Source organism: Pseudorca crassidens, chromosome 10 (assembly GCF_039906515.1).
Source record: "Pseudorca crassidens isolate mPseCra1 chromosome 10, mPseCra1.hap1, whole genome shotgun sequence".
NCBI lineage: Eukaryota > Metazoa > Chordata > Mammalia > Artiodactyla > Delphinidae > Pseudorca > Pseudorca crassidens.
In genome coordinates this window covers 5313118-5325491 of record NC_090305.1, presented here as the reverse complement: position 1 = coordinate 5325491, position 12374 = coordinate 5313118, and the positions used below count along the sequence as shown (strand labels likewise).

General features: G+C 43.3%; 1 long non-coding RNA gene across 2 annotated transcripts; it reads left to right on the top strand.

Moving 5' to 3' along the window:
* Positions 1-452: 452 nt before the first annotated feature.
* On the top strand, positions 453-10681 carry LOC137231539 (uncharacterized). Of its 2 annotated transcripts, none has more exons than XR_010946651.1 (4): positions 453-731; positions 3410-3675; positions 5626-7790; positions 9556-10681. It is a non-coding gene; the product is annotated as an uncharacterized lncRNA (long non-coding RNA). The 2 variants fall into 2 exon arrangements; XR_010946650.1 differs by lacking the exon at positions 9556-10681 and adding an exon at positions 8882-9144 and having other exon boundaries at positions 5626-5686.
* The last annotated feature ends 1693 nt before the right edge of the window (positions 10682-12374 follow it).

The following is a 12374-nucleotide window of genomic DNA, read 5'->3' as shown; positions in this document are numbered from 1 at the left end:
GTAGACAAGATGCCTGCTTACATGGAATATATAGTTAGAATTCAATCAGTTCCAAAAGGCCAAATATCCAACCCAAATAGGCGTACGCAAAAAAAAAATGTAATTTATTAGCTAAGATAACTGAAAAGTTCAGGGGTAGTACTGTCCTCAAGCGTAGCTGGATGTAAATGCCAGACAGTGTTGCCAGGACCCAGTTTCTCTTCATCACACAGTTACTGGACGTAGCCTATTCTGTGTTTTGGCCTTATTTTCAGACAGTCTCTCTCTTCCTGATCACAAGATGTCTACAGAAGATCTAGACTGTATATCTTCCAGGCTTTCAGCCCAATAGGATTTCATTTTATTTACTTTGATTGAGTCATATTGGGTCCCTGGCCAGGGAACTGAGACACCCTGATTGGCCAGACTTGAGTCATATGTTCTGTACCTCAAAGGAGCCAAAACCACCAAAAGTAGATGGAATGAAAGTGGATTACGGGTGGTTCCCCAGAGCAGTACTGGGGTGTGGTTATCAGAGAAGAGTGAATGGATACTGAACGGCAAAACCCATCCACCAGATCCAAAGGAGTGTGGATGTCCTGACTCATGTACACATCCGACCCAGGGTCTCCAGGAGTTGACCAGGAGTTGGTGGTACTCCGTCCAGCTGAGAAATATCTGAATCAGTGATTCCTAAGAGGCCAGGAAGTACATGAAGTTCAAGTCCCGATTCTGGAAGCTGTTGAAAGAAGGTATCGGCATTGCATATGCCAAAGAGCCTGCCAACTGCCCTGAGCTTGTCTGCAGAGCCCTCTCCACTCATCACTCCCTGAGATCTGGGTGAGGTTATGTGTCCCTAAGATTCAGTTTTACAAAGGCTTGGGCTCTCAAAATTGCTCCAGAAGATTGGAGATTGGAGGGGAGGGGAGAAGAAAGGCTGTAATTCCATATTACCCGACTTCTCAAACTTACTGCCAAGAATTACTCAAAGCTAGAGAATAACAGGATAACAAGATATGGATATGACACATCTTTTCATAAAATATATTTTGCTCAATAAAAAATAATTTAAAACATGACTTATATAATAAACAGATGTATAATGGAATAGAATGCAAAATTTACATTCATTTTTAGATCAACCATAACACTTCAAAGACATTTTCAAGCTTGCTATGAATACTCAAAGGAAAATAACTTGCATAATGGAGAGAGAGTAAAAAACAAAACAAAACAAAAAAACCTCTTTTCCCCAGACAGAGATTAGGAAGCATGATCCTTATCTAAGAAGTTAATCCAGTCTCTCTAAGTAGAAAATTCAGCATACTGGCAAGGTCTTTTTAGTAGCCAAGGGAGCAGCCCCTGAGTACGGCTGAGTAATGGCCCTGTTTATTATCCCCAGCAGACTCCCTGGGAAACAATTTGAAATCCAAAGTGAACTTATTCCTTTGTGAATAAGTAGGCCTTGCAATTACAGAACCATGAGGAAAGTATTAATCTCTTTCTGCTAGGCAATCAGGAAAATAAATATGCACTTTCACAACTCACACCGGTGGCAGGGCACAAAGGAGAGCTGCCTTGGAGAGTCCGCCAGGACTGTCTCATAGAAGACTCTGACACAGGATATGGTGAAGCCATGGTATCAAAGTCTATTGCCTGGGCAAGTCTGGGGGCTTGGAGTAGCAAAGACCCAGAGCCCCTAGGATGCTATTTCTAGACTGACTTACTAAGGCTTTGGGAAGGTACTGCTGGGAGGAGAAAGGTGTATTCTGGGGCATAACAATCCCTGTGATTGGGTTTCCCAAATAGCAGGCAGAGAGTCGACGTGGAGCTTGGAGGGAGGAGGCATAGGGCACAGAGGGCTGGGGGCCTGAGGGCAGAAACTGGGTGCCTCAGAACAGAGCTCCCTGCCGGATGCTGACTACCTTGCATGCTTGTCCTTAGACCATGGGCAACGTCAGCACACGGTTTGCAAGTCTTTTCACTATATGTTGCCATTCCCTTTCGTTTTCCCCAGTCCTGCAATAAAAGTTGATCTGCCCAGATAGCAACGTGTGAAAGGCTGTAAAGAGAAGCTCCACAGAGCTACAAAGAGGGGTGTGAGCCCTGTCTTACTAGAGTAGAAACAGATGGAGAAATGAGGTGGCCGCCCAGCTCCCAATTCCCACTGTGATCATGTTGGCCCTCCTTTCTTCTTTGGGAATGTTGCTTTGCTCTAACAGGTGGTCCACATGTGAGATGCAGGGTGCCACCCCCATGTCACATGAGTCCAAGGGGAGCTCTGGCCCAGGGTGCAAGCCAGGTCAATCAGAAATCTCTCCCAGTTTTGATCAGCAGAAGCTAGAAGAAGCCCTTTCCTCTCAGAGGGAAAAGAGGGGAAGATGTGTGTGAGAGCGGCAGCCATGATTCAAACCCTAAGGAGAAGAATAATTTAGGAGAACGAAGGGATGCAGGAAGAAGGAGGGGAAAGAGGGAGCCCTCGTTCTGGGCATCCCTGCTCTTTCTACCGTTTGCTTATATGATTCAATGTATTCCACCTTTTCCTAGGCTGGTTGGTATTGGATAATTATCTCTTAAAAGCAAAGATCCTGTTCAATCAGTGTCCTTTACACAACATGCACACATGCATGCTTACATACACACACACTCATGCACACTGCAGATAATGGGTGTCTGAGACCAATGGTGAAGTAATTAGAGCCTAAAGTAGAAAAGATGGCAATATAGCTTTAAGAAGTCAGATGAACACCTTGGGAACAGATAGGAGACATCCATCCCTCTTTCCCAAATATTATGAAGGGGAGAGATTTTTTAAAGATGGGAAAATTGATAGTTTAGGTCTGCAAGTTCCAGAGCCGGAACTAGAACACAAGCTTTGGGACATCTAGACTAGAACTCTTTCTACAACATCAAGTGGACTCCACAAGTTAAAAGGAATTTTGAATGGTAATAAAAATGTGTGTTTATAGTAATAATTTCTCCAAAAAATGATAATAATCATTAAAATATACCTCAGGCTAACTTTTACATCTAAGGCTTCAGAGTAGATTTGGAGTTTTACAACATGGAATCATCATCTAAGTAAACTCTGACATTCCTGAGAAGTTGCTTAGAAGAATCACCTTTCAAATATTAAAACCAAGATATCGATCTCTTCCTGAATGTTTCCCAGGAAATCAGAGCTCAGATTCTATTACAGAAGAAAGGTAACTAAGGGAGGCTACTATGGATTGATTTATGCCCCTCCCCAAATTTGTATGTTGAAACCCTGACCCCCAACATGATGGTATCTGGAAACGGGCCTTTGGGAGGTAATTATGGTTAGAGGAGGTTATGAGGGTGGAGCCCTCATGATGGGATTAGTGCCCTTGTAAGAAGAGGAAGAGATCTCTGTCTCCCTCTCTCTCTCTCTCTCTCCCTCTTTCTGCAGTCTAAGGACAACCCAACAAGACAGCCGTCTACAAGCCAAGAAGAGAGTTCTCGTTAGGAACTGAATTGGCTGGCACTTTGATTTTGGACTTCCAGCCTCCAGAACTGCAAGATATAAATGTCTGTTGTTTTAGCCACCAGTCTGTGGGACTTTGTTCTGGCAGCCAAGCTGACAAACACAGAGGCCAAGATCACAGATACTGCAACCCCCTGTCCCAGGTTTCCTAATTTCCAGTCTGGATTTCCAGGAGGCTATCACATTGTCAGGTAAGGCTCCAGTCTACATGCCCCCTCTTCTTTGTTTCAGAAAGGAAACAGATAGAAATGGATTGTCCCTGAGGGTCTGGATGTGGTAACCTAGGAAGGTCCTTACAGAACCCTGAGACACATCTGGTATAGAACCTTGAGTCCTCAGTGGCCTTCTTCCTAATAATTCTTTACGTAGCTAATAACTTGAGCAGTTAGATTTTTTTAAAATATGAGACATTGCTATAGACAAGATCCATTCTCATGGGAAAGGAAAAATCTATAAAATTAGAGCCACAACCTCCCAGTGCAGAGTTCCTGGTCACCAGCCTTTTCAGAACCTGTCAGAATACTACCTTATATGCCAAAAGGATGCTTTTTATTCTATTGTGGAGAAGTGGGAGGTTGATTTTTTTAAAAAAAAAGGATTAAGTACTAAACCATGAACAAATCACTTTAGTCAAATGTCTTCTTTTTAAGACATGAAATAATTAGAATGGTATGGGTAGCCTGCTCTGCTAGCTTAAAGCTTGAGTCACTCTCCTGACCTTGAGTGCTCGTTTGGAAGTGCAAAGATTATTTCTGAAAATTGACTGCAAACACAAGCAACAGAGGGGTAATGAACCATGAAAGTAATTCATTAAAAGAGTTCCCACTTAGTTGCACGTTTCCTATAGTAAAACGCTTTTAGAAAATTGCTCACATTATAGACTCAGATGCACTATTCGTTAAATCTTAATTTTAAAAAATTACAACCATGTACAGTTACCCTAAGATGCTGGCATCAGTGCAGTGTCCCATCCCCATCCATGAGAGCTAGTTTTCTGAGAGCCTAGGGCGTGGTTTAATTTGGAGAAATGTTAAGGCAAAAATAAGATGGGAAGGGAGAAACTGCAAGTAAATATATGAATGCCATTATAATAAGATTTTATACTCACAAAATGTAAGCATAACAACAACATAGGGAGTAAATAAATTACCAGTGATATTTTTTTATTGTGGCAAAAAAACACGTAACATGAGATCTACCCTCTTAACCAATTTTTAAGTGTACAGTACAGTATTGTTTGTTTTTTTTTAAGTCTTTATAGAATTTGTTACAATATTGCTTCTGTTTTATGCTTTGGTTTTTTTGGCTACGAGGCATGTGGGATCTTCACTCCCCAGCCAGGGATCAAGCCTGTACCCCGCAACCCCCTGCCCACATTGGAAGGCGAAGTCTTAGCCACTGGACCGCCAGGGAAGTCCTAGTACAGTATTGTTTACTACAGGCATAATGGTAGTCCAGCAGATCTGTAGAACATTTTGTTTTGCAAATCTGAAACTCTGTACCCATTGAACAGCAACTTCCCATTTCCCTCTCCCCACAGCCCCTGGAAACCACCATTCTACTTTCTGTCTCTGAATTGTATTACTTTAGGAATTCATATAAATGGAATCACACACTATTTATCCTTTTGTAACTGGCTTATTTCACTTAGCACACTGTTCTCAAGGTTCATGCATGTTGTAGCATGTGTCAGAATTTCCTTCCTTTTTAAGGCTGAATAATATTCCAATGTGGGTGTACACCAGAATTTTTTTTATCCGTTCATCTGCAGATGGACATTTATGTTGTTTCCACCTCTCGGCTTTTGTGAATAATACTGCAATAAACATGGGAATGAACTATGTTTCCCAGATCCTGATTTCAATTCTTTTGGAGAAATAACCAGAAGTGGGATCACTGGATCCTATGGTGGTTCTGTCTGTAACTTACCAATGATACTGTATACATATGAAATCTTCATTTATGGTCTTCTGCTCTTAAGTTTCATTTATCGTGCTCTTAATCTTTTACAATCTCCCTTCTTCTGGTTTTAGTAAGATATTTGTTTTCTTTATTATGGATAATGAGCATGCAAAGTTTTTTGCCTTTTTTGTAACTAACGTTACAACATGGAATTTTTCATTCTTGCTCTGATTCTACAGACACGGAGTTACTTGGATGTTTGAGAAGCTTTGCATAGCCCTTATTCCCCCCACAGCATGGGTGAGTGGGTGTTTCTTCACATCCTGTCCCGCTGCCTGAAGTTACACAATTTGACCTGCCCAGCAGCCTTTCAAGGCAAATCAGGAGCTGTCAGCAGCTCTGATTAATACCGCAGCTCCCCCCTCCCAAAGAGAGCAGAATTTGTTTCAAGTCCCAATTACATGTTCCTCATCTTCCTTTCTTTCTCCCGAGTTTTAGTGGAAACTTCCTGATCTTTCATTCACTTTATCTTCCTTTTCTACTCCCAACTTCCCAATTTTGTCCTTTTCTAACTCATAAACATGAAGAACAAAGTTCTTGCAGTTGAAAAAATGGTCCGCAATAGTAAACCCCTGTGTGATGCAATAGTGGTGACGAAGGAATTACTCCTCTCCTCTGAAACCATATTTTAAAGAGGTCGATTGAAATGTGGCAGCAGCGGCAGCTAGGGGGCTCCACAAGCACCCGTATAGGCTACTTATTAGGGGTTAACTCCATTGCAAAGATCTCGAGAACCCACTGATAACAGAGGTGCGGACATTGTGCAGATTGTATTTACCAAAGATGGCCACAACGGTATCTCGCATCCCACACCATTTACTTGCAACTGACTTTGACATTCCTCCCACAGAGAGGTGGCGGTCCATGTTTCCAACCCGTAACATGGGCAGGTTCGTCACTCTAGTGAAAGGGGTGTTGTGTGACTTCAGAGACTAGGTCGTAAGAGGTGGTAAAGACTCCCCCTGGTTCCCTTGGGACACTTGCTTCCGGAGGTCTGAGTGACCATGTCAACCGTCTATCGGCCACCATGCTAGAAGGAAGCCCACATTAGCCCATGCAGAGCTACCAGAGGGAGCATCTCTGAGAGTGAACAAAGAGAGATGTCTGGCCAGCCCCAGCTGTTCCAGCTTCAGCCCCTGCCTGACCCCAGCCACCTGCGAGCCTGGAGTCAGAACCACCCAGCCATTCCTTCCTGAATTCCTGACCCACAGAACCCACAAAAGATAAGCCACTGAATTTGGAGATGATTTGTCACACTGCAGTAGGTAACTGATACAGAATTATTTATCTTTTCTCCTTTTAAAATATTCTTTCACCTAGTCTTTTTCAAAATTGCGTATTGAATGGACTTTATGCTCACTCAAGTAATTTTTATTAGAAAGATATTTAGGGCCTTCCCTGGTGGCACAGTGGTTAAGAATCTGCCTGCCAGTGCAGGGGACACATGTTCGAGCCCTGGTCCCGGAAGATCCCACATGCTGTGGAGCAACTGGGCCTGCGTGCACCACAACTACTTAGCCTGCGCTCTAGAGCCCGCGAGCCACAACTACTGAGCCCGTGTGCCACAACTACTGAGCCTGTGTGCCACAACTACTGAAGCTCGCACGCCTAGAGCCTGTGCTCCACAACAAGAGAAGCCACCGCAGTGAGAAGCCCATGCACCGCAACGAAGAGTAGCCCCCACTCACCGCAGCTAGAGAAAGCCCATGCGCAGCAAAGAAGACCCAACGCAGCCAAAAATAAATAAATAATTTTTTTTTTAAAAAGGTACTTAGATATGTATTGTAAGGGTTAAAACAGCTGACCCTGGAGACAGTTCTGCTGGACTAGAAATCTAGGTGCCACTAATTAACCACAGGACCTTGGGCAACTTACTAAACAGGGTGACAATTGTGATTACTTCTGCCCTCATCTCCATGTCAGCAGGCGTCCATCGTGTATCGACCACGGAGTTTGTGCGGAACTACACCTCCCCCAGCTCCATGGGTAGGTTTTGGTGGATCTATGGAGCCAATTGTGATAATTGCATCCCCTGGCACGTAACTACCTCAAGCCTAAACCAATCAGTGCAGGATTCGCCTGGCCACAGAGATTAGTTGGAAGCCACCCAATCACAGCAAAGCCAGCAGAAGTGGTGAAAGTGATTCTTTCTCCCCAAACGCAAATGAGGAAACATGTGGCCCTGGCAGAAGAAGGCAGCCCTCCTGTGATCCTGACAGAAGCCAACCAGCAAATGAAGCTGACACACAGAAAGGGTTGAGCCAAAGTAATTACAGACACACTGAGCCAGCGTCCTAACCAAACCGTACCTGAAGCTCACGCTACCTCTGGCCTTTTCAATCATGTGAGTTGACAAATCTCTATTGTTATTTAAGAAATTTTGAGTTGAGTCTTCTGTGCTTTAGCTTTACCCTTCTGTGCCTCAGTTTCCTCCTATACAATATGGAGATAACAGTAGTAACTTCTTCACTGATGTGTGGGGAGCAAAGGCAATAATTCATGCAGTTTTTTGACTAGTGCTTGGCACAAAGAAACGTGCTTAATAAAGTAATATATATGTAAACATAAAGCTAGGACTAAAGGGGTGCAATTTTACAGTGATGCAAGTTTATAATTTATAGTTCTTATGCAACTATAAATTAAAAACAAGTTTATAAATTAAATTTGAACAAGCAGAGGCACTGAAATTATGTGGCAGTGCTTGATCTAGGATATGCTAATACTGTCTTATAGTGTCATAGAAATTAAAATAGAAAACAGAAAATCTTCATCGAGAACTCCTGAGTCTCCTAGAATACACACACGACTCTAACAGAAACCCAAATGTCAATTCAGTACACACCCAGGACATTCCTACCGAATGAAGGAGCATAACAAATGTGATTTGAAATCGTTTCTAGGGAAATTAAACCAGTTGAGTTTTTAAAATTCTATCCAGAAATTCCCTAAATCAAAATGTCACCATTCAGAACAGAAAAAGCCTCAGAAAATGAACTTCAAAAAACTGATTGAAAAAAAAAAAAAAACTGATTGATAGAAAATCCAGTTTCATGCTACATCTACCAGCGGAAAAGGAGTTGTTATAATCCTTAAATAGAGTTTGTTATATTAATCAATTTAACACCCTTTTCCTTAGTGAGAGAGGAAATAATACTGGCCCTTTCGATTTTTTCAGTTTCATAATAAGTCATTACATTCAGAGGATCACCTGGCAAACACGATCCAGCTAAAGGCAGCTGAAATTCTCTGTTATGCCCATGGCTCTAGAGCCAGGAGTTACTCATGCTGACTCAATAATGTTGATTTTGTTTATTTTACTGTCTGTGTGCTATATACTAAGGCTTCGGCAGCTGGGAAATTGTGTAACTTAAGCTATTTTTTATCCTATTTACAAAGCTGCATTCTACTGTGTTCTTTTCTTTCCCCCAACTATAGCTGTACTTGTTATGAGAATTCTCATGGTGAAAACTCCCAGTTAAAGACAATTGTGGGGCTTCCCTGGTGGCACAGTGGTTGAGAGTCCGCCTGCCGATGCAGGGGACACGGGTTCGTGCCCCGGTCCGGGAAGATCCCACATGCCGCGGAGCGGCTGGGCCCGTGAGCCATGGCCGCTGAGCCTGCGCGTCCGGAGCCTGTGCTCCGCAACGGGAGAGGCCGCAACAGTGAGAGGCCCGCGTACCGCAAAAAAAGAAAGACAATTGTGATATGGATTAGGGTTACATTTGATGGGAGACCAACCTCACCCATCACTCTTTCGGCAACACTGTAATGGAGAAGGAGTTATGTGGTCGATCGGGAACACTGGACGGAAAGAGATGGGGCCTGGGGTACTGGAGTACAAGTAAGATACCGTTTTGGCAGCAGGTCCTGGCTTGAGCCAAGGCTGCATGACCAGGAAGATTCAGACCTGCACAGTTAATAGACGGGTAGCGCCTGTCCCTTGAAAATTTATTTGCAGGGGGGCTGAGACTTAGCAGAAAGCACAGAGACTTAGGCAGACAGGTAACCTGGCACTAGTCAGATCTGGGCCTCTCGGAGGTGTCTGTGACTCCCTTCTGGAGACAGGAGAAATGTTTACAGGAATCCTTCTTTCTGGGTTTTTCTTACAGTGCAATCCACAGGAATGGGTTTCATCCAGATGCATCAGAACAATGCCTGAATTCTCTGCCTGTTTCCTGGGTGTCAGCCATTCCTGTCCCAGCTGTTCGTTGCCATATAAATAAACTATCCAAAATGTAGTGGCTCAAAACCTCAATTATCACTCACAGTTCTCTGAGTCAGGCATTTGGGCAGAGGATCCAGCTGGGCAGTTCTTCTGCTGCTTGTGCTGTTGCCTGGGGTCACTAGCGGCTGTTCAGCTGGAGGCTGGTCTGGAGAATCTAAGAAGGCTTCTCTCATATGCCTGGTGTCTTGACAGAAAAATCTGGAAGCCTGGGCTCAGCTGGATCCCTCTCCCTCTCCATGGAGTCCCAGGGCCTTTCCATGGGGTCCTTCCTGCAGGCTGGAGGGACTTCTTCCCTGGCAGCTCAGCCCTCTAAGAGACTGGAGTGGAAGCTGCAATACTCCCCAAGCCTAGACCTGGGAGTTGCCGTGGTTCCCTATGGTACTCGGTTGTGGGAGCAGCCGCAGGGCAGCCCAGGTTCAAGGAGAGGGGAAGGAGATCGTGCCTCTCAACAGAGGTCCCAAAGAAATGGCAGCCGTCACAATACTCTCCCTCCGCTGAACAAGACCTGGAGCTGTATGAAGACAGGCACCAAGCACATGTTAGCTCAAGGTTACCCACGATGGAACGAAAATTGAGGTGGATCTCACTCCTGAGAAGCCAGGGGGGTTGGCCGCGGCCAGAGCCCACATCTGTGGATCTCACTGGGATAGTCTAAACAATCAAAACTATAGTGAGGTACCACCTCGCGCCGGTCAGAATGGCCATCATCGAAAAATCTACAGATAGTAAACGGAGAGGGTGTGGAGAAAAGGGAACCCTCCTACACGGTTGGTGGGAATGTAAGTTGGTGCCGCCACTGTGGAGAAGAGTATGGACGTTCCTTAAAAAACTAAAAATAGAACTACCATAAGACACAGCAATCCCACTCCTAAACATATATCTGGAAAAGATGAAAATTTTAATTCAAAAAGATACATGCACCCCAATGTTCACTGCGGCACTATTTACAATAGCCAAGACATGGAAGCAGCCTAAGTGTCCATCTACAGATAAATGGATAAAGAAGATGTGAGATAGATATATATATATATATATATATATATATATATATATATATATATATATATATAGCATACACACACACACACACACACTCACAATGGAATAATACTCAGCCATAAAAAAGAATGAAATATGCCATTTGCAGCAACATGGATGGATCTAGAGATTATCATACAAAGTGAAGTAAGTTAGACAGAGAAAGACAAATATCATATGATATCACTTATATGTGGAATCTAAAAAAATGATACACATGAACTTATTTACAAAACAGAAATAGACCCACACAGAAAACAAAATTATGGTTACCAAAGGGAAAAGCGGGGGAGGGATAAATTAGGAATTTTGAATTAACAGATACATACTACTATATATAAAATAGATAAACGACAAAGACCTACTGTATAGCATAAGGAAGTATACTCAATATCCTGTAATAACCTATAATGGAAAAGAATCTATCTATCTATCTGAATCACTTTGCTGTACACCTGAATCATTGTAAATCAACTATACTTTAATTAAAAATTAAAAATAATAAAAAATAAATGGTCAGCCAGGTCTTACCCTTATGCTGCATCTGTCATTTTCCACTGCTCATTCAAATTTTCTCTGAGTTAAATCATGGCTCTCTCCTGCAGTCTTTCATCCTTTAGAGGCTTAACCAGTGGAACAAGTCTCTAGTGTCTTCTAAAAAGCTTCACAAATATTCAAAAAAGATTTAATGAGGTCTCATTAGAAAGGCAGATTTTTTTGACCACAAAAAAAAAGAGAAGAAGGAACTTCATGTTTGAAAAATATTTAAATATTGGGTCAGCTTCTGCAGAGAGCTTCAAAGAAAGAATGTTATGTCTAAGTCAGAATCTGAACATAAAAGTTCGAAAGATAACATGATAATGCTCGCTTGGCAACCCCATCTTCCTGACGGAAACGCAAACAGGCAAAGGCAGAGACTTTTTTCAAGATGGATTTTAAACACTAGGCCCTACCGCCATGCTAATTTGAAGATTATTTTATTACTGTGTACTTTTCAAGGCTAAATTGGAAACATCTGTCTTCCTGACAACTAAAAGGAAAAAGATTACAACGGAGGCTGAGATGGCAAAGTCCATTTTAATTGCCTCATGCTGAAGATGGGAGCATCTCCTGGGTGCAGGAAGCGTCTCCTTTCATGCACCCCAGTATTTCACGAACTATAACTAAGAACCTACCACAAGTACATAATGCGCTCCTATTTATGAAACGTAAGTTAATTCTCTAAGTTGCTTTTGAAAAGAAAACATTTTCCCGAAAGCATCTGGAACCAGATGACCACAGGCCTTCCTGACTTGCATGTTCGAGTCAATCATGTTCTATTCCCTCCACATCTAGATGCTCTGATTCTGATTTGCTTCCTCATTTCTTTTTTTTTTTTTTATTTTTTGTTTTTGTTTTTGGCGGTACGCGGGCCTCTCACTGCTACGGCCCCCCCCGCTGCGGAGCAACAGGCTCCGGACGCGCAGGCCCAGCGGCCATGGCTCACGGGCCCAGCCGCTCCGCGGCATGTGGGATCTTCCCAGACCGGAGCACGTACCCGTGTCCCCTGCATCGGCAGGCGGACTCCCAACCACTGCGCCACCAGGGAAGCCCCTTCCTCATTTCTTGAATCACAGGAAGGTGTGTCTTTTCCCAGGATCACCTTCTCCAATAGTCCTCAAGGGC